The sequence below is a fragment of the Marmota monax genome, unplaced genomic scaffold, assembly GCF_021218885.2.
Source record: "Marmota monax isolate L192 unplaced genomic scaffold, Marmota_monax_Labrador192_F-V1.1 WCK01_AAM20220418_F8-fsc00034, whole genome shotgun sequence".
Classification (NCBI taxonomy): Eukaryota; Metazoa; Chordata; class Mammalia; order Rodentia; family Sciuridae; genus Marmota; species Marmota monax.
In genome coordinates, this window is record NW_026693934.1 from 11,069,025 (window position 1) to 11,092,234 (window position 23,210).

The following is a 23,210-nucleotide window of genomic DNA, read 5'->3' on the forward strand; positions in this document are numbered from 1 at the left end:
CTCCTAAGGAATCTCTTGCTTAGTTTGGACACCTCCCCATATAGTGCCAAGCCACTGTTGTCCTTCCTAGCCACACACTTCCCATTTGCTGCAAATCCAGAGCTGGAGAAGGCACAGCTGTATATCTGATGTGGATCTTCCTCGCCTCTACTTGAATTTCAGGATCAAAGAAGCTGGCAGTTGTATATGCCACTGAAGTAAAAATAACAAAACTGTTATCTAAGTGTCCTATTGGTGGATTAAACAATGATAATACCATACTACCCTACATAATATTGCACAGAGCAACTCCTGGCAAAACTGGGATTCTTCAGTGCCTAGTCCAAACCAACTTTTTCAAAAACTTGCTTCTGTCAGTAAAAACTTCAATATACAAGTGATTTCAAAACTATTTAATAACTTAGGGGCCACTGGCCTTAGTGCTTGCTTTCAGGCATTAACTATAATTGCTGGCTTATGGTGAGGTCCTAGGGAAATGAGGTGTTCAGAGATAACTTATGGGAGTTATTTCAGACTGTTTTTTTTTTTTTTTTTTTACAATTTTTAAAAAATATTATTTTTAGTTGTTGATGGACCTTCATTTTATTCATTTATTTTTATTTATATGCGGTGCTGAGAATTGAACCCAATTCCTCAGCACATGCTAGGCAAGTGCTTTACCATTGAGCCACAAGCCAGTCCCTATTTTACTCTAAATTACCAGCATAGGCCTTGGGTTCTCTTTGAATCATTTCCTTTACTCTACCTGGTCTTGTCTCTGACTATTTGCATTCTAAATATAGGAGGAATGGGGCAGATTGCCTTAGAGCCCAGGCATTTGTGGTTAGGCAATGTCAAGTGTTATATCTTACTGAAATTTCACTGCATCTCTCAGGCATTCGTAAACACTCTTTTTTTAAAAAATTTTTAATACTTATTTATTAGTTTTCGGCGGACACAACATCTTTGTTTGTATGTGGTGCTGAGGATCGAATCCGGGCCGCACGCATGCCAGGCGAGCGCGCTAAGGCTTGAGCCACATCCCAGCCCCTCATAAATACTCTTTTTTTTTTTTTTTGTGGTGCTGGGGATTGAACCCAGGGCCTTGTGCGTGTGAGGCAAGCACTCTACCAACTGAGCTATATCCCCAGCCTCATAAATACTCTTAAGACCCACCTTTATACTTTTATTGTGCCTGTGGTGCTGGGGATTGAACCCAGGGCCTTGTGTGTGCCAAGCTTACTCTACTGCTGAGACACCCACCCTGCTCTTACGCTCCTTAATACCTCATTATTTGCTATTTCACTAATTTAAATTTATTGAGTATCCACCATATAGTTGGGGATAAAACAGGAGAAGAGAAGCCTGCTACTGTGGCACACATCTATTATAGTGACTGAGGCAGGAGGATTGCAAGTTTGAGGCCAGCTTCAGCAACAGTGAGACCCTGTCTGCCGCAGTCTGGCTGGGCACAATCAGGAGCCACTTGTCAAAAGAAACGAACTTTATTTTTAGAACCACACACGCCAAACAAAACAGCCTCTCAGGAAAAATCCTCAGAGCCTCAACTGCCACCACCGGCTTTCCACAAGCCTCTCTCCACCTCCCACAATCCTCCTGCTCTTGAGGCCGATTGGCTGGGTCATGTGGGCGGAGCCAAAAAAGTCCCCCAATGAGCAGCTCCCTGGTCTGAAAGGGCAGGGAAACAGCCCAATGAGCATCACCGCAGAGGAGCCAATCAGCTAGATGTTGCTGGGGCCCGCTGTGAGCCAATCATCAGCTGGCAGCTGGAAGTTTGCTGGCAGCTGGAAGTTCGCTGGGGCGCCTTTGGCTGTGGCTCTCAACACCTGTCTCAAAGTGGTAGTTCACCCCGGGTTTAATCCCCAGCACTGTAAAAACTGAGTAAAGCAGACCTGGTCATGGTACCAGGGGTTTGGATTTTATACCCCGCACACCAGGAAGCTATTGGGAAACTTTAAGGAGAGTAATAAGATCTGATTTTTGCTTTAACCAAGTTGTTCTGACTGCAACATAGAAAATGAACCGGGATTGAATGGGAGGGGAAGCACAGAGGGGGCAAGCAGGAAGGATAGTTGGAAAACAATTGCATCAGCAATTAATCAAAACTGGTTTGGACTGGTCAGGTGCAGTGTTGGTGTCTGTGTTCCCAGTGACTCAGGAAGCTGAGGCAGGAGCATCCCAAGTTCAAGGCCAGCCTCAGCAATTTAGCAAGATCCTGTCTACAATAAAACAAAAAGGACTGGGGATGTGGCTTAGTGGGAGAGTGCCTCTGCTTCAATAACCAATACTAGCAAAACAAACATGTACCTGTGTGTGTGTGTTTTTCTAAGCAAACTTTAAAAATGTAAAAGTCATTTTTAACTACACTGCAAATATGGTCTGTCATAATCTGGACCAGAATATCAGAAATGGAAATGGAAAGTGGTCAGATTTGCAATTTAAGACTGAGCAATGCTGTTTTACCAAGGAAGAAGCTGAAACCCCAAAATCAATATTATTCAGCCAACAAATTATAGAAGTGGAAGTTCCCAAAAAGTTTTGAATCCAGCATCATATGACTAATGGGATACCTGAAGATAGAAAAGCATTTAGGACAAATGGATGAGGCTTTAAGTGGATTCCAGCTGGGCATGGTGGTACATGTCTATGATCCTAGTGACTCAGGAGGCTGAGGCAAAAGGATCACAATTTCAAGGCCACCCTTAGCAATTTAGCGAGGCCCTAAGCAACTTAGAACATGTCTCGAAAATAAAACTCAGTTGGTTGAGTGCTTGCCTAGCATGGACAAGGCCCTGGGTTCAATCCCAGCACCACACCTAAGTAAATAAATATATAAATAATAAAAAGGAATCTGATATAACAGTAGGAAAACACCCTGGGTTCAATCCCTAGGATGATCAAAAGGGGGGAAAAAAAGTTCCAGTATTCCCAAAGCCAAGAGCAGAACCTGAGCTGGAGACTTAATCTGCCAAATGTTACTAAAATTTCCTTAACAGGTACTGTAATGAAGGCACTATAGATCAATATAGGTTCACCTATAGCAGAATTTATACTCTCAGGCCAACTGACTTGGGATCTAGTGTTCTTTTTCTCCCTCCACAAACCCAGATTTGTAGTAGTAAATGCAGTATAGTGACATGTACTTTTGTTGTTTTCTTAAAGATTCTGAATATATATGTGTGTGTGTGTGTGTGTGTGTGTGTGTGTGTGTTCATTTATTTTCCAGTGCTAGGAATTGAACCTGGAGTTCTGCATATGCTAAACCCACACTGAGTTACACCCACCCAGCCACCTTTGGGTCTTTAATTCAGGCACTTTGTTTTATTCTGCTGGGGATTGAATCCTGAGACCTTGCAGATGCTAGGCAAGCCCTGTAAAACTAAGCTAAATTCATTGCCCAGCAGACCTTCTTTCAAAGGAAGGAGAAAGCTGTATTATCTAGAGCTGACTGGAACAGGATCATTAGAAATAAGTCTGTTTGCCCAGTAAAAGGTGCCCAGTAAAAGAACTGTATTTGCTGGGCTGGAGGTATAGTTCAATGGTAGAGCACTTGTCTAGCATATTCAAGGCCCTGAGTTCCATACTCAATATCCTTGCGTGCCCCCTCCCCCAACACACACACACACACACACACACACACACACGAATGCTATCACCAGAAGTGGCCCTTTGAACCATGGGCCAAAATAAGCCTTTAAAAAATAATAATAATAATTTAAAAAGATGGTAGCCTCCAGAGAGGTCATGGGTGAGAGATGATTATCTTTTCACTGTATTTCCTTTTATAACTTGAATTTTGTGCCAGCTGTCAGTATTATCTATTTATCCCAAACCAATGAGACTTTTTATTAAAGAAATTTTCAAATATATACAAAAGTAGAATAGGGTAAGTTCTTGGTTACCTATCTATTGCCTAACCAATCTTGTATGTATCTTCCCCCATCTCCCCTTCCTCTACCTTTAACCCTTAGGGAGGTTTCAGCACTTCTCTCCCTTCCATTCTAGGGGTGTTCTGCCACTGACTATATCCCAAGCCCTTTTTACTTTTTAGTAAGTCAGGGTCTTAATACATTGCAGAGGCTGGCCTTGGACTTTTGATCTTCTTGCCAAGTCTTTGAAAGAATTTAAGAGTTCTGAGAAACTGCAAACGTTGATTCTGACAAATTTTGCCATTGTTTTTGTTATTTTCATGGATTAGAAGAATTTAGCTGTATTTTCTCAACCTTTCTTGCTGATGTTGGTTGGAATCATTTAAAGCAGATGCCAGAGATCTTACATTACTTATGTATGCTAAGCCCACATTATCACTGAGTTACACGCCCCTCAGCTACATTTGGGTCTTTAATTCAGGCACTTTAGTTGCTTTATTCTGCTGGGGATTAAACCCCAAGACCTTGCAGGTTCTAGGCAAGCCCTTCATAACATAACATATGTAAAGTCTTATCTGAGGGCTGGGATGTAGCTCAGTGTAGCATTTGCAAAGCCCTGGGTTCGACCCCCAGTTCCAAAAAAGACAAAAAAAAAAAAAAAAAAAAAAAAAACCCACCAAAAAAATAAAATAAAATTATAAAGTCTTATCTGAGCTACATTCCCTAACCCAGTGTATATATGTCTTGTTCATGCAAATTGAAAACTCTGCTTTAAATAAAATAATACTTTATTTGAGCCAAATATGCAAACCAAGGCTGAGGAATATGAACTCAGGTTAACCTGAGTGACCTACATTCTCTGAAGTAGAAAAGGCTGCATAAGTGATTGTTTACAGACAAAGAGCAAGAAACCTGTAATCCCAGCTACTTGGGAGGCTGAGGTAAGATGGTTAAATTCAAGATCAGTCTGGGCAATTTGGGGGAATATGTCTCAAATCAATCATTTGTGTTCTATAACTGGACTTGTTATCAATAAGATATGTAAAGTTCTATGTTACTTTTTACACTAAGATACAATCTAAATGTCTTTTTAAGTTAATGAGAGCCTAATCTGTGTAAAGGTTTTATTACAAAAAACAAAAGTACTTTGCTACTTTTCTACAAAAGGTTAAAATCTTTCAGTCTTTCTTTAATTCATGTTTAGATGTGATATTATATTGTGTTAGTTAATATTTTTGTAAACTTGAGCAACAATTTATATAGGTTTTATAAAATAATGTCTAAAACGCAAAGATCAGCTTCAGAACTATAGTACTTAAGGTTTATGAAGAGCCCCGCCTTACCTGAGAAAAGGTTCTGTGTCTCATCTCACTACATGTGAAAATGACTACAAAAGAAGTAGGCCAGATTTCAGTACATTTAAAGTTGTGTCCAAAAGTTGTTTTTTGTCAAGATTACTTGGATCTCAAACAGGGGATATAATGTATAACTCTGCAAAAATTCAAGGTAGCTATTACATGAACTAAATATGTTTTTACTCTTGATAATTTTATTTTGTAGTTTTCTTATAAATGGTCTAAAGATTGCCTGTTAATGTTTTGCAGAGATTTAAGAACACTGATTTAAGAACACACAACCTGGGTTGATTTAAGATAGTGAGTTATCACCTACAGGATAGAGAGATAGACATTAAAGCCCAGTACTCTTAATATAAGGCTGTTGAAATTTATTTGCTGGATGTTTAAGATTAAGTTTTAAAATTAAAGTTAAATTAAAAGGGCCAAGAAAACCAATATTTGGCTCTTGCCCTCTGAGTCAGTCTGAATCCAGGGAGCAGGGGACTTCTCCAAAGAGCTTTGCAACTCTGGGCCACATAACCTCCCGATCAGGGAGATTAATGAGACCACTGGAGAACAGAAAGCCAATCAGTGCATTTGCTATGAAGAGGAGGGTCATCAGAGAAGGGATACATCCCTGATGCTTCCGAGGGAAGCCACATGGTCAAGCAAGACCTGGACCCATCCTAGCGCAAATGGCACTAGCAGCACTGAGAAGCCGCTCTCAAATTTCCCCAGGAATGACTCCCATTAAAAACTCAGCTGACTGTTAACAATAGATAGAAACAAAAGTCAGTTTGACAGCTTCATCTTAAACACTTAGCAAAGACAGTTAAAACCAAAACACAGCCATTCCTGGACATTTTAAATAATAATAATAATAATAATAATATTTTAAGGTATACACTTTATGTTAGCCTCCCAAAATAAGTAAGACTGGAGGCTACAAAAAAGGATTCTCAGACAGAAATGCCAGAGGGGCTGGGGATGTGGCTCAAGCGGTAGCAGGCTCGCCTGGCATGCGTGCGGCCCAGGTTGGATCCTCAGCACCACATACAAACAAAGATGTTGTGTCCGCCGAAAACTAAAAAATAATTATTAAAAAAATTCTTTCTCTCTCCTCTTTCTTAAAAAAAAAAAAAAAGGAACTGCCAGAGTAGTTTTTAGTTTAAGGCCTACAGGTATTTCTAACCTACACCGGTAGGCTTGGTGTTTGCTAGTATGATTATCCAGCCCTGAGTAACAAGATTAAAGGTTTCTCTATTAGACACAGAGGTCATACTAGAAAAAAGATTTTGCAAGATCAGATGACATTAAATTATTAAACTGTATCTTAAGAAAAAGGACATCTATAACCCTAAAAGTTAAATGTTGTATTTACATCCCTGACAATTCTGGCAATGTGACAAATATCCTTAAAAATTTACATGCTCAGATAGAAGCCATGTCCTCACCAACTTTGTCATGAGAACAATATCTTAGCTCTTGGTTCCCTGTTACTTCCTGGTGGAAAACACTGTTAGTCTCTGTCTTTTGCATCATACTCATTGACATATTCCTGTGCTGTGGAATTTATTGCTGCATCAATCTGGTTCCAGTACTAATGAATTCTTGTTTCTCTTATAGACCACCCATCACTCAAATGGCCCTCCAGCCTATTACTTCTCAATCTGACTTCTATCATGGACCACTAGATAGACCTGATAGACCCGATTTTTAAAGGGGACTCCAAACTGCTTGCCCAACATCATCCCCTTTCAGCCTGAAGAAGCCAGAATGATCTTCGCCCCCTTTCCTTACAGCAGTAAGGAGTTCCCAAAATTAGAGGGGGGAATGAAGCCAGATTTAAAATTAGGCAGTCAGGGCTGGGGATGTCGCTCAAGTGGTAGTGCGCTCCTCTGGCATGTGTGCGGCCCGGGTTCGATCCTCAGCACCACATACCAACAAAGATGTTGTGTCTGCCGATAACTAAAAAAATAAATAAATATTAAAAAAAAATAAATAAAATTAGGCAGTCAGTGTAGTTAGGTAAATTGAGTCTAATATCCAGTGAAATCTAAAATGGAGGCCATGTTGAGAAGAATTTCCGGAAAAGTTGAGCAACTCTTGAAATGTTAATAAAGTCCCAAGAAAAGCCCTAGGCCCAAAGTCCATCCCAAAGAAATGTTAATGAACAGCCCCAGCAGATTTGAAGATAGCCCATCCCAAAGAAGTGTTAATGAAGTCCTTGCTGCCCAGATTACTTCTTTGGCCCACCTGTGTCCCACCCCTCAGCCTTCCAACCTACATTCCATCATTGAAAGAACTATAAAAAGGGGAAACAACCGCACTTCCACGGATTCCACGTCTTGGGTCCCCTCCTTCCTCCGGGTTAAGTCTTTTCTGCTGTCCTTTAATAAACTTCTAATTTCTACTCTGACCTTGCTTCTCTGGTGCTTCTCTGGTGTTATTCTTTAACATTGGGGAAGCAAAGACTCGTCACTGGTCAACAGCAGTAACAATGGGATTACAAGCATGTGCCACCGAGCCCGTCTGTATTCTTTACTATAAAAATGAAATAATAAGGGCTGGGGATATAGCTCAGAGTGCTTGCCTCGCATGCACAAGGCCTGGGTTCAATCCCCAGCACCGCCACCAAAAACAAACAAACAAAGAAATCATAAACCAGGCAGCGGCTCCGGAGGCTGAGGCAGTAGGATCCAGAGTTCAAAGCCAGCCTCAGGGGCTGGGGATGTGGCTCAAGTGGTATCATGCTCACCTGGAATGTGTGCGGCCCGGGTTCGATCCTCAGCACCACATACAAACAAAGATGTTGTGTCTGACGAAAACTAAAAAAATAAATATTAAAATTCTCTCTCTTAAAAAAAAAAAAAAAAAAGGCCAGCCTCAGCAAACACAATGTGCTGAGCAACTCAGTGAGACCCTGTCTCTAAATTAAAAATACAAAATAGGGCTCAGCGGTTGAGTGCCTCTGAGTTCAATCCCTGGTACCAAAAGAAGAAAAAAAAAAAAAAGAAAAAGAAATTACACAGGGTGCCTGAGTTAACAGTATCTCATGTTCATCAGCAATTCTTTCCTACTGACATCCAGAAATGTGCTGAATACCACAATTTACCTATTCAACTATGCAAGGCAATTTGGGTTACCAGTTTTTGTTCATTAGGAATTAAGGTGTTATAAACGTTTTGAACATTCTTTGGTGGGTATATGCACTTTTACCTCCTCGAGTGGAATTTCTAGGTCGCAGGGTGAGCGTTCTTAGCTTTAATTAGAACGATGAAATAAGTTTTCCAAAGTGGTTGTACCATAAGGCTGTTTTTCTCACGTGGCCTCCGGAGGAAATAAAGTAATCTGTAGCACAACTGGTATCGGGTACTGCATGAACACTAATCGTGTGCCTGATTCTGCTACATGTTTTCACGGTGAAACATAAGGACACAAAATTAGCAATTTTAAGCGCCTTGCCCATAATTTGACTCTTGGTAGGGCTGGCCAAATAGCTAAGGTATCCATCTCCGAACAAACACCGTGTTCAATTTTTGGAAAACGGAGTGTTTTTGAAAGCATCCAGGCTGGCTTACGACCTGAAACGTGTCAGTACTGTGAAGGGCCGCCCCCATCATTCGCCCTCCTGCAACCAGCTCCAACCTCTCAGCCGAACAAAGAAAGCTCACACTAAGCCGCGTGGGTACTCAGCCAGGCCCTGCCCCTCACCTATGCACATGCGCAGCTCCAGCAGTACAGAATCCGCGGCTCAGGCGCGCGTGACGTAATGCCGTACGCTCGTGCGTGATGACGTGCGCTCGGTGGCTCATTGGGGAAGATGGCGGCTGCACTTTTGGAGGAGAGGGATTGAGAGGGGAGGAGGAAGGAGGCTGGAGAGTAGAGACGTTCCCAACTGTGAAGACGAACGCTTCGCTCGCCGTTAGGAGCTCTGCTCAACGCCAGACGGTGAGTGCAGTGGTGGCGCGGGACCGCTCGCCTGCAGTAGGCGGCAGCACTCTCCGCCATTTTCAGGCTTGGCCGTTGCGTGCTTTGGGGGACTGGAGGGGTTCCCGGGGACAGGTTGGAGGAGCTGGGAGGACCAATATCGGGAGGGCTGATTGGGGCAAGTTTGAACCTTTGGGGCGGGGATCGGAGGCTTAAGGCCGGCGAGGAAAGGAGGACATGGTGAAACTAAAGCCCTGCTTGGGGACCGGTGGCGATGGAGAAGACGTAGGTAAGGCGGGCATGAATAAGAGGTGATGTTTGGAGGAGGGAAGCGCGTTTAAACTGATATTTTGAACGGGACTGGAAGGAGATGGGCCGAGAGTTGAATGGAGTGTGGTTTGAGTCGTTGGTTGATGAAGATTCAGGAGAAGTTAATGTGCAGACTATAAAACAGCGGAAGGTTTAGCCTTGATGTTATTGTGGCTTGGATTCGGTGTTTGTTACAGGGATAAGGGCCCCAGCTTGACCGGCAAAGCCCTGCTTCTTCAGAACGTTTATATTCGTATTTGGTTTCCTTTAGAAAATGCATCCTACTTGTGTCTTTTTGGTAACTCCCTCCCTGTCTCTAATTTTAAGTTGCTTTTTGGCAACTTATTTACCCTAATTTAAGATCTTAGAAAGCATTCCTGTTTTTGCATTGTTTTGCATTTGAGACAGGGTTTTTCCCTGTGAAGCCCAGGCTGGTCTCAAAACTCGCGATTCTTAGCATCCCGAGTAGCTGGATTATAAGGCGCCTCTGTACGGCTAGTGTGTTTTAAACAAACAAACAAAAAGAATACTAAAATAAATGTTGATACTTGGTTGTAACCCTTGTGGTTAGTGGCTCTTCTGGAATACGGAGAAGGTATGTTGATAGGGCATTCAGTGGTTATATCTGTTTAAATCAAATCAGAGGAGTAGAAAGCTTATCAAGCTTGTTTTAAAGTAGTTTCTACACAGATGTCATTAAGCTAACTGTTCAGGAACTTTGGAAGACTGCATAGTAACAAAAAGCTATGCTGAAAGTCACGCTTCTTGGAAGAATAGGTTTTGCGTACACTCTGGAGTTCTATTATTTTATGTTTGTGAACGTGGTATTGTGGTAAATCTATTTAATTCAAGCAAAACTGTTATTGACCGTTAGTTGAAAGAAAACGTTCCCCCGGTGGCATTTTTCTTTTTCAAGTCTTAATTGCATTTGACACTCATCTTTCCCTTTTCTTTTGGCACTGGGGATTGAACGCAGGGACACTTAACCACTGGGCTACTTCCCCAGCCCTTTTTACATTTTGTTTTGCGACAGGGAATAGCTAAGTTGCTTTAAGGCCTCGCTAAGTTGCTGAGGATGTCTTTGAATTTGGGATCCTCCTGCCTCAGTTTCTGGAATGGCTGGGATTACCTGTGCACGCCATCTTGCCTGGCTGGACACCCATCTTTTAAAAGATAACTTTTGCACTTTTAACTGGTCTCCTTACTCTATAGAAGATTTGAGTTTGTGCTAGGATTTAAAGTTCCTTATTTAGCCTGTTTTCCAGTAATTTAGGGGAAATTTTAATTTTCTATACTCCTGGGAAGAATTTTGGTGGAAAGTTGGCTTAAAACACAGTTTTTTTTTTTTTTTTAAAAGAGAGACAGAGAAAATTTTTTTAATATTTATTTTTTTAGTTTTCAGCGGACACAACATCTTTGTTTGTATGTGGTGCTGAGGATGGAACCTGGGCTGCACGCATGCCAGGCGAGCCTGCTACCGCTTGAGCCACATCCCCAGTCCCAAAACACAGTTTGTTAAGGAAAAATAAATCGTTATGTGTGAAACTAAAGGTCTAAATTATTTTCTTAAATATTTATCTTTATTTTTAGTTGTAGTTGGACATAATACCTTTGTTTTTAAAATTTATTTATTTTTATGTGGTGCTGATCTAACCAAGGCCTCTCACTCGCTAGGCAAGCGCTGTACTGTACCTCTGAGCCACAATCCCAGCCCAATTCTCTTCTTTAGTTTGTGAAAAATACCAAGTTACCAATTTTGCCATTACAGATTTATCTTGAGCTAAACCTTAAACCATATATATATATAGATTTAAAAAAATCATTTTTGTAGTTGTAGATACGACCTCATGCCTTTATTTTTTATTTTTTAACACTGTGCTAAGGATCAAACTTGGTGCCTCAGATACATGCTACGCAAGCACTTGCCTTTGAGCTGCAGCCCCAGCCCCTAACCATATTTTTATTAATGACTTAAGGTGCTTATTCAGAGCTCTCTTTGATTAGTAATAAGAAGTCCATGTTCTTTTTATGTTACTTTTGGAGGAAAATGTTACTTGATTATTGCCAAGCTCAAACTATTTTATATTTCAGAATAAGAAAGTAAAGTTGTAAATAAAGCTTTATAACTACAACAGATATTTTAAAAAGTTTTTCACTTATGAATGCATTTATGTAATCTTTTTGAGGTTACTTAGAAAAGTATTTGGAGTGTTATAAATATTTTTAGGAAAGATAGTATTACTTAGTTGGGAGTCCCCATGTGAGCAATTTTCATTATAAAAATATTTAATTATCATAAATGTTATTTAAACAAGCATGGGTTCCAAACTTAGTTTTCTACAAAACTTTAAGAATTTGGTATGTGTTGAAACTTGCTGATAAGAAATGTTTAGTTGAAACAGTTACAAGTTTCTTTGTTGCTGAAACATGTTGTGTGACAAGTTGCCTGATGATAGTTTTAATACTTAGAAGTCTTGTCTTTGGCCAGGTGTGCAGGTGCTTGTCTTAATCCCAGAAGCTGGGGAGGCTGAGGCAGGAGGATTGCAAGTTCAAAGCCAGGCTCAGCAAGGCCCTCAGCTACTTAAGTGAGACCCTGTCTCAAAAATAAAAAGGGCTGGGGATGTGGCTCAGTGTTTGAGTGTCCCTGTACCAAAACCGAAAAGTATCGTCTTTTGTTATTTCAGTGGTTTAGATTTAAAAGTTTGCTCTTGAACATGTTTTTTCTTTGGTGACTTTTCTCTTCCCTTTACAAACTATTTATATTAATTCTAGACATAGAAGCTCTTTAGCATTTGACCCATAGAACATGATTCTTCTAGCTCATAAGCATTTTAATAACTTTTTAGTAGAGTTAACTGATTTTATAAAGTTTTTGTTATGCCTTATTTTCATAATTTGATTGCTTGTAAATCCCCAGTGCTGGGTATCATTGAAAAAAAGCATCATGGGGGAGGGGTTGTGGCTCAGCGCCAGAGTGCTTGCCTCGCTTAATGCTTGCCTCGCTTAAGGCACTGGGTTCCACCCTCAGCACCACATAAAAATAAACAAAATAAAACTTAAAAAAAAAGAAAGAAATATCTTTAAAAAAAAAAGAAAAAGAAAAAAAGCATCATAGATTTCAGTAGCAGCCAACTACCTACTTTTTTCTGTTATTCCTATGGATTGAACCCAGGGCCTCACCCATGCTAAGTGTGAGATTTACTTGTTGAAATCATTTTCAATTTTTAAACATTAACACAAATATCTTTGAAAACTTATTGACAATTTCTTTAGGTAACATTCCTTTCTCTGTGTTATGAAAGCCTTTTGAATGTATTTCTTTTTTTTGTTGTTTTTTTGAATGTATTTCTAATTAATGTGCTTAATGTGCTTTGACTCTGTTCTTAACTTTGTGAACTTTTTTTTTTTTTTGATAGCTAGGGATTTAACCCAGGGGTGCTTTCCACTGAGCTATGCCCCCAACCTTTTTCTTATTTTTAAAATTTTGACCAGGTTTTTGCTAAGATGGTTAGGGCCTTGCTAAATTGCTGAGGCTGGCCTTGAACTTGGAATGCTCCTGCCTCAGCCTCTGGAGTCACTGGGATTACAGACATTCGCCTCTGTGCCTGGCCTTCATGAACATTTTGAAGTCAGATATCATAGTGACTTTTATTCTTGTATTTTGTATTTTTAAGGAAGATTGCAGGCTCAGCAACTTAACAAGGCCCTCAGCTACTTAAGTGAGACCCTGTCATTACAAAAATTGAAGGATGAATGAGTTTTCTTTAAAAATTCCCCTTGTAATTCTACAGGGATCCACATTTCAAACTGACCTGGTTTATTTCTGATTTATTGCTGTACTTTGACTTTTGCTTAGGCTAATCCTTGTTAATTGTCTCTTTTCTTTCAGACAATTTATTTATATCCTTTTCATTCTTCAAAATCCAGCTAAATCTCATTGCGTTTACTTTTCCTTTATTTTTAACTTGTCTCTTTAGTCTAAGGTCTGTGTAAATGCCTTCTGTAGATTTGTGTTCTTACCAGAGTACTTACCATTTTTAGCTGGTCCTTGAATGGGTTAAATGCAAAACTGTACCTCAGACTGAATTTGTTATTAAAGGCACCTAATCTCTTTTCTGTTTGCTGTCCCACTTATAGGATACTTTATTTTTTAAGACAGGGTCTCACTAAATTGCCCAGTTGTCCTTGAACTTGTGATCCTTTTGTGAGCCTCCAGAGTAGCTGGAGTTTCTCCAGAGTAGCATATACCACAATGCCCAGCCATAGTAAGATACTTTCTTTGGGGGGTGGGGGTGGGGGGATGGACACCTGGGGATTGAACTCAGGCATTCAACCAGAGCCACATCCCTAGCCCTATTTCCTATTTTATTTAGAGACATGATCTCACCGAGTTGCTTAGTGCTTCCCCATTGTTGAGACTGGCTTTGAACTCTTGATCCTCCCGCCTTAGACTCCCCAGCTGCTGGGATTACAGGCGAGCACCACTGCGCCTGGCCTAGTAAGATACTTTAAAAAAAATATTTATTTTAGTTGTAGTTGAACGTAATACCTTCATTTTATTATTTATTTTTATGTGGTTCTGAGGATTGAACCCAGCGCCTCACATATGCTAGGTGAGCGCTCCATCGCTGAGCCACAACCCCAGCCCTAGTAATATACTTTTAAGGAGCAATTTCTTTTTCTTTTTTTGTATGTGAAATATTATGGTAACTTTCCAATTTTATGTTATGAAAAATTTCAAACATGTATAAAAATGGATGAATAGTACAGTGAACACCCATTACCTTATGTTTATATTTAACTGTTAACTTTTAGCTCTTTTGCTTTAATTGTGTATACCACTCCACCCCCACCATTTGAAATTAAATTCAGATATGCTGATTCTTATTTTAATATCTTAGGAAACATTTCTTTGAGCTAATACTATTTCCTATACATTCATGTATTTTTATTTCAAACCACACTCAAACTAAGAACATACATAATCATAATGTCTTTAGCAGGTCTGTGGCAATTAGCACTAAATCTGTAGCATCCCTTTTCAGGCTAGGGCTGCTGGGCATTGAACCCAGGGTCTCCAGTAGCTAATCAGGTGATGTATCATTGAGCTACATCTCCAGCTCATATAGCAACATCTTTTTTTTGTGTGTGTTTTTAGTTATGGATCGACACAACTTTGTTTATATTTTTATGTGGTGCTGAGATTGAACCCAGTGCCTCACATGCTAACCCCAACCCCCATCTTTTAAATATATGTTCCAACTGGGTATGGTGAGTGACACATGCCTTTAATCCCGGGGAATTGGGAGGCTGAGGCAGGAGGATTGCAAGTTTGAGGCAACTTAGTGAGATCTAGTCTCAAAATAAAAAACTAAAAGGGCTGGGGATGTGGCCCAGTGGTTAAGCACCCCTCGGTTCAATCCCCAGTACCAAATAAAAATTTAAAAATGTTCCACATTAGTGGGGAAAGTGGAGTGCACTTGTAGTCTTAGCTACTCAAAAGCTAAGGCAGAAGATGACTGAACCTAGGAATTTGTGGGCAGCATGGTGTGACGCTGCTTCTTTAAGAGAGAGAGAGAGAGAGAGAGAGAGAGAGACAGACAGACTCTTGAATTTTCCTAGGCAGGCTTGGAACTTGTGATCCTCCTGCCTCAGCCTTATGAGTAGCTGAGATGATGATATAGAAAGGTTTGTTAAATTTAGCTCAGATGTTTTTAGCATTAAAAACTTACAGAGGATGAAGCTCAGTTTTAAAGTGTTTGACTAGCACATATAAGGCCCTGGGTTCAATGCCTAGTACCACAAAAACAAACAAACTTTCCACAAACAATGAAAACCTTATAGGTAGCTAGATGTGGTGGCTCACGCCCCTAATCTCAGCTACTCAGGCATTTGGCTCAATGGTAGCATGTCCCTCTGTTCAATCCCCAATGCCACAACAAAGAAAAAAAACCTTCACAGGTGATGATATGCAATTTACATTGCATTACATCAGGAAAGATAGAATGTGAGGTTCAACGTCTAGTGATCCCTTAAAAGGTGGCTAGGACTGCCAGTATTTATAGGGCTAAATTTACTTGGTTAGTGTGGTGGCCACGGCCACCATTTTTCTTCATTGAACAGGTAGATTTTCCCCTTTGCAATTATACTTGATGTGTAGAGTGATAACACTGGCATCATACGAATACCCTGTTCCTCAGATTTTTCACCTAATGTCTGATGATTGTTGGCTGAGCCATTTATGTCATTGGGGGTTTTCTAATTCTGTTATTTGCATACACTTATTAGCAGGGTTTTTTTTTTTTTTTTTGCAAAGTAGCTTTTGGGCCTGGGGGCATAACTCAGTTGTAGGCTGAAGTCTTAATGCAAAAAAAAAAAAAAACAACAACAAAAACACATGAAAGCGGGAAAAGTTTTCTTTTTCTTTGGCAATGCTCTGGATTCAACTCATTTCTGCATATACTAGGCAAGTGCTTTATTACTGAGCCATGTCCCCAGATCTCACTCTACATGTGTGTGTTTTTTGTTTTTATTTTATTTTTTGGTACTGGAGATTGAATCTAGAGGCGCTTTACAACTGAGCTACATCTGCAGTCCTGTTTTATTTTTATTTTTTTGGTACAGGGGATTGAACTCAGGGGTACTCCACCACAGAGCCACATCCCTGGCCCTACTTTGTATTTTATTTTGAGACAGGGTCTCACTGAATTGCTTAGGGCCTCAGAGTTCCTGAGGCTGGCTTTGAACTCCTGATCCTCCTACCTTAGCCTCCCAAGCCGATCTGTTTTATTTTTTGAGACAGGATCATGCTAAGTTGCCTAGGCTGGACTTGAAGTTATGATTCTCCTGTCACAAACTTCAAATCTCTGGAACTACAAGTGTGCACTGCCATGCGTATATTCTTGATTTGAAGCCCTTACCACATATATGATTTATGTATATTTTTCCCATTTTGTAGGTTGCCTTTCACTATGTTGTGTCATTTGATGCACAAGCTTTTCTTTCTTTTTTGAGATTGGCTCTTACTATGTTTCCCAGGCTGGCCTGGAACTTCTGGACTCGAGTGATCCTTCTGACTTAGCCTTTTCAATAGCTGGGACTATAGCATGCACCACTACACCTTGGTGATGCACAGGTTTTTTAAGTTTGACATGCTCACGTGTATATGACCCTTGGTTTTTTTTAGCTTCATAATGTGTCAAGAAATCATTCCATATCAGTTTTGAACTCCTCCTCCTTTTTAAAAATTACAACAGCTTTGCCTTTGAGGAACTCCATTTTATCAATGTAACATAGTCTGTCCCCTCAGCTCCTATAATGATTGAATAGAATGTATTTGAAGGTGAAAAGGAGACTTATTGTGCCAACAGGCATAAATGGGCATAAACTCGGAGTTCTAGAGGCTGATCATATATATATAGCTCAGTGGTGGAGCAGGTACTTAGTATGCATGAGACCCAGGGTTCAGTTACTAGCATTTAAAAAAAAAAGTGTTCTTGAGCAAATTTATTTATGTATTATTTTTTTAATATTTATTTTTTAGTTGTAGGTGGACACAATATCTGTATTTTATATTTATTTGGTGCTGAGGATTGAACCCAGTGCCTCATGAATGCTAGGCGAGCACTGTATCTCTGTGCCACAACCCCAGCTCTTGAGCAGATTTAGACATAGTCACTCAACTATTAATGGAACTCCTCCTGTCTCCCCTGGAGATTTACCACTAGGCTATACTCCAGTCCTTCTTATTTTTGTCTTTTAAGACAGGGTCTTACTAAGTTGCTGAGGTTGGCCTCAGTTCAAGAACTTTTTAAAGATTTTTAGGGCTAGGGTGTTTTCAGAGAAGGGGGTACTTCACTTAGGACAAGCAGGGTTCTTGGCATTCATTATGGGAAAGAATTTCAATATATATCAGTAGAGTCACAGATATAATTTAAAAATCAAGTAATATGCATTCAGGGGAGAATGCAGACTACCTGGAGGGTGAGAGACATATTTGGGGTTCCTGGCTTTTCTTTTAAAGTATACTTTATGAGGGCTGGACATGAGAAGGTATGTAGGGATGATATCAGTGTAGTGATCTCAGCATGACTTAACAGTTTTCAGAATCCATTATCTGGTTAGTAGATAACATTGGAAAGTTCTCTAAATTATAGGTATATCAAAATATTGTATCTCTTCTTTGCTTAATCTACTTATTGGTGGACTGATTAACAGTGCAAAAGGTAATTAACGATGCTGAGAGCCACGACCAAGTCGGAATGGCCCCTGGCATTTTGCCAGAAGTAATGGTTGAGAGGTGAGTCATTAAGATGATGTTAATTAAGTTAAGCTGTGTATAATTGCTGTGACTGGATGATGCTGGATTAAACAGGCTGTGTATTCAATTGTATATAGATCCCTGCTGTCCACCTCGCCTGCTACTTTGGAGTTCTCACGGGGATTCCTGGGGAGTTCCTGTTGGTTGGTTGGTGAAGTTCCGGTGGAGGGAGTTCCGGTTGGTGTGTGGTGTCCCTGAAAGGGCCGAGTGGGTGGCTTTGGGGGATTTCGGAAATAAAGTTTGTTCCTGCTTGAGTGGCTTGTGATTTGTGCCCAGCCAGACTGCGGCATTTCTGTGGCATAACATAAGTCAGTGAATATATGGTAACATACATAATATATGGTGAATATATGGTAATATGTGAGTGACAAGCCTGGGAGAGAGACTGGCTTAGGAAATGATAGCCTTGGAAAAGTATGCTGAACTTTAAATTAAAATTGTATTTCCTGGGACTGGGGTTGTGACTCAGTGGAAGAACAGTTGCCTAGTATGTGTGAGGCACTGGGTTCAATTCTCAGTACCAAATATAAATAAATGAATAAAATAAAGGTTCATCAACATCTAAGAAAATATTGTAAAAAATTGTATTTCCTTGTGTTGTCTTTATGACTCCTTTCTACCTGGTTTTTATTTCTTCTATTCTACCCGAAGAGCATGTGCTTATGTAGGAGACCCTGGGTCAATCCCAGCACCGAAAAAAAAGTTATGGTAAAACACACATGCACGACAACTTCTGATCATTGTTCTTTTCAACATATAAAATACACCCCCGCCCCCGTTTTTGGGTACTGGGGATTGAATTTAGGGGCATTGAGCCACATCCCCAGCCCTATTATTTCATTTAGAGACAGGGTCTCACTGAGTTGCTTAGCACCTTGCTTTTGCTGAGGTTGGCTTTTAACTCATGATCCTCCTGTTTTAGCCTCCAGAGACTGGGATTACAGGTATGTGAAACCGTGCCCAGTTTAGCTCCCATTGTAAGAATGCAGATGTGAAGCAAGGCAGTGGAGCACTCCTGTAATCCCAGTTGCTTGGGAGGCTGAGGCAGGAGGATCCCAAAGTTCAAAGCCAGTCTCAGCAATTTAGCAAGGCCGTATGCAACTTAGTAAGATCCTGACTCAAAATAAATAAAAAGGGCTGACAGTGTGGTTCAGTGGTTTAAGTGCCCCTGGGGTTCAATCTTTAGTACCAAAAAGGGAGTGCAGATATGATTTGCTGGTTTCTTTTCATGACTTACGTTTTTTTTATAGATTTCTTTTTCCAGGTGGGTTTCAAACCCTATTTTGATAACTGCAACTGTTTTTGTTTTATAAGAAACTTCCTCTAAACCAGCACAGTGACTCACGCCTATAATCTCCGGGGTTTGGGAGGCTGAGGCAGGAGGCTCACTCTCGAGTTCAAAGCCAGCCTCTGCAGCTTAGTGAGGCATTAAGCAACTCAGTGAGACCCTGTTTCTAAATAAAATAAAAAATAGGGCTGGAGATGTGGCACAGTGGTTGAGTGCCCCTGGGTTTAATCCCTGGGGACCTCCAAAAAAATTAGTAAAAAGAAACTTCTCAAATTTTTACATAGTAGTATTTCATCGGTACAGATGTTAGTTGGGGGCTGGGGTTGTGGCTCAGTGGCAGAGCGTTTGCCTCGCATGTGTGAGGTACTGGGTTGGATTCTCAGCACCACATAAAAATAAATAAAGGTATTGTGTCGGGGCTGGGGGATATAGCTCAGTTGATAGAGTGCTTGCATCTCATGCACAAAGCCCTGGTTCAATTCCCAGCACCACACAAAACAAAACAAAACAGAAAAGAAAAAGGTATTGCATCTATCTACAGCTAAAAAAAATTAAAAAAGAGAAAAGTTAGATATTGTCTAGGTGCCATGACACATGCCTGTGATCCCAACTACTTGGAAAGATGAGACAGGAGGATAGTAAAGTTGAGGCCAGCCTGGGCAACTTAGACCCTGTCTCAGAATAAGTAAGCCTGGCAATGTTGCCCAGTGGTAGAGCACCCCTGGGTTCAATCCTCATTATCCTGACCCAAGGGGGAAAACAAAACCCAAAGCAAAACCGCATTAGATATTGAAGGTTCTGATGGTTTTACTAAAGACCTTTAACCAGTTAATTGTGGAAATTCTCTATACACAATCACAGTTGTTTTTCAGTAGAAGGAGGAAATTTCTGTTAAGTAGGATGCCTAAAAAGAGCTTTAACAAAATTTCAGTTTCATATACAACAGTAGACTCAAACTAATTTTGCATCAGGTCAAGTACAGTTTTAAAAAAATAAGCTTTATGAGTTCTTGAACTGAGTTCAAGTAGTTACACTGAGACATTTGAATTTTTCTTTTTTTCCCTTGTTTGCATTACTGGGGAATTGAACCCAGGGGTGCTCTAGCACTGAGTTTTATCCCCAGCCTTTTTGTTTTCATTTTTTGGTTTTTACCAATTAATGAATGCTGCTTTGAACACGAGTGTACTAGCTTTTATGTGGCTATAATGCTTTTTATTCTCCTGAGAATATTTCTAGGAGTAAAATTGTTGAATCACATTTGAAGAAATTTCAGGCTGTTTTCCCAAGAGGCTGCACCATTTTGCATTCCTGCCAGTCGTGTAAGTGGGCTCCAATTTGTTTATAAAATCCTGGGTTGAAGGGATGCTCCTGCTTCATCCCCTTGAGTACCTGGGACTACAGATAAGTGTTCCAGTACCTGACTTTCATTATGGTTTGTTTATTTATGTATATAGTTTAGAGATTGAACTTGAGGCTTCCTGCATGCTAGCACGTTTATATGTGTCTATATGATGTTAAGCTGTACCTCAACATTCATGGTTTTGATTTGTGTTTTCCTAACAACTAATGGTGATGAACATCTTTTTCATATGTTTATTGGCATTTGTTTATCTTTTTAGACAAGTAACTTCAGACCTTTTGCCCATTTAAAAAATTGGATTGTCTTTTAATTATTGAGTTGTAAGAGTTTATTCCATATTTTCAAGTCTCTTATCAAATATATGATTGCAGACATATTCTGTCATTTGTGGATTCTTTTTGCTTGCTTGCTTCTTTTTCCTCTCTTTTTTTTCCAGTGTTGTGTAGTGTAATGAACCCAGGCCCTGGAGCATGCTAGAGTTTAAGCTCTAACACTGAGCTATACTTTTTTTCACCTTTTTATTGGTCATTGAAGTATAAAATTATAATTTTTGTAATGTTTGTATTATCTATTTAAGAATTGTTTATTGTGCCTTTAGTGTCATGGAAGGCAGATTTGCTATATTTAATACAGTTTACAATTGATTACAGTTGATTTTTGCAGTCAGGAATGTGGATTGTTGGTTATGGGTAAAAATATGAGCCCCCCCCCCACTTTTTTTTTTTCTGGCATTGGGAATCTAACCTAGGGCCTAATAATATAGGCCCATGCTAGGCAAGCACTCTACCATGGACCTATATCCTCAGCCCCTAAATATAAATGTGAATTTGACTTTTTGACTAGAAGGCTATAGTGAGTTTGATTTTGTGGTTAGAAAGCTGTAGGCTTTAGTTTTTGGCTCTAATGAAAGGAATTTTCAATAACCATACTAAACCCTAACTAAGGTCAAGTAAAAAGTAATGACATGACTTAATGGTGAGGTTTTGTTTTACGTTATTTAAAAATATTTGGTTGACATTGCATAAGCGTTTTTTAAAAATATTTTTTCAGTTGTTAATGGACTTTATTTTGTTTATTTGTATGTGGTGCAGAGAAGCGAACCCAGTGTTTCACATGTGCTAGGCAAGCACTCTACCACTGAGCCACAATCCCAGCCTGCATTGTTCTTTTGATAGCAAGACAGATTTTTTTTTTTTTTTTTTGGTCACTAACTGGGATTGAACCCAGGGATGCAGTATCACTGAGCTATGTGTCTAGTCCTTTTTATTTTTGAGACAGGGTCTCAATAAGTTGCTGAGGCTGGCCTCAAATTTGAGATCTGTCTAGCCTTAGCCTCCTGAGTACTTGAGATTATAGATGTGCCACTGTTCCCTTTTAAGACTGGCTTTTTAGAAAGGAATTATCCAATTGTTATGAACAGTATGTATCATGAGGTAGTTAAAAGGCACCATGGGGTTGGGGTGTAGCTTTGTGTACAGCCAAACTTAAGACCTTGAGTTTGATCCTGTACACTGCCCAAAACAAAAAAACGAAAAAACAAACAAACAAAAAACCCAACAAGTATTCTGAAGAATTAGATTTTTAGTTCAATGTGGATAATAGAACTAGAAACTGAGAAATACTATCTATCGATTGATTGATCTCTTGTACTGTGGATGGAACCTAGGTCTTTATTCATTTATTAAAGCCACTACTGAAGTGCCTTCTGGTTTCCATACCTGCTTTATTTTAAAAGATTGTGGTAAGTATATATAACATAAAATTTTAAATTTTAACCATTTTTCACTATAGATCAGTAGTGTTAATCACATTCACTTTGTTATGCAGTCTGTAGAACTCCTTTGCAAAACCGAAACTCTTATTGTTAAACAGGAGCCCCTAGCCTTTGACAGTTACCATTCTACTTTTTTTGTCTTATGAATTTGACTGTTCTAGGAATCTCAAGAGGAATGATAACCTTTTGTGACTGGCTTATTTTATTTAAGTTTAATATCTTATTTTACTGGCTTATTAGTTTAATATCCTTTTGTGACTGGCTTATTTTACTTAGTTTAATATGTTTAAGGTTCATCATCAATGTTGTAGCATGTGTCATAATTTCCTTTTTGGTACCAGGGATTGAACCTAGGGTTGCTTAACCACTGAGCCACGTCTCCAGCACGTGTCCCCCCACCCCACCTTAATATTTATTTTTTAGTTGTAGGTGGACACACAATATCTTTATTTCATTTTTATGTGGTGCTGAGGATTGAACCCAGTGCCTCATAGGTGCTAGGTGAACACTTTACCACTGAGCCACAACTCTAGCCTCCCAGTCCCCTTTTTGTATTTTATTTAGAGACAGGGTCTTGCTGAGTTGCTTAGGGCCTCCCTAAGTTGCTGAAGCTTGCTTGAACTCTGTCCTCGCCTCCCAAGTTGCTAGGATTACAGGCGTGTGCCACTGTGCCTGGCAGTCATAATTTCCTTTTTAAGGCTGAATAATATACCACTGTATGTATATGTCATTTTGTTTTTTATATTGGGAATTGAACCCAGAGGTGCTTTACACATTGAGCTACATTCCCACCCCATTTTATTTTTTATTTTGAATTAGCATCTCACCAAGTTGCTTAAGGCCTTGCTAAGTTACTGGGGCTGGTCTTGAACTTGCCATCCTTCTGCCTCAGCCTCTGGAGTCTCTGGGGCATGCACTACCATGCCTGGCATTATGACTTTTTCTTTACCCATTCACCTGTAAGTGTATATTTACATTTAGTTATTTTGTTATTTTAGTTATTTTGAATAATGCTGTGAAAAT

The 23,210-nt window shown here is 39.8% G+C and overlaps 1 protein-coding gene and 1 long non-coding RNA gene across 3 annotated transcripts in view; both read left to right on the forward strand.

Annotated features, from left to right (window-relative positions):
- The first annotated feature begins 4,512 nt into the window (after window positions 1-4,512).
- Window positions 4,513-7,625, forward strand: LOC131424918 (uncharacterized). Its single transcript, XR_009228565.1, has 2 exons — window positions 4,513-4,810; window positions 6,833-7,625. It is a non-coding gene; the product is annotated as an uncharacterized LOC131424918 (long non-coding RNA).
- Window positions 7,626-8,993: 1,368 nt separating this feature from the next.
- Window positions 8,994-23,210, forward strand: part of Wdr33 (WD repeat domain 33) — a 106,646-nt gene continuing 92,429 nt past the window's right edge. For both annotated transcript variants that reach the window (XM_046463672.2, XM_046463674.2), the window contains exon 1: window positions 8,994-9,157. The gene's annotated coding sequence lies outside the window, so the exon portion shown is untranslated. The remainder of the gene's footprint in view (window positions 9,158-23,210) is intronic.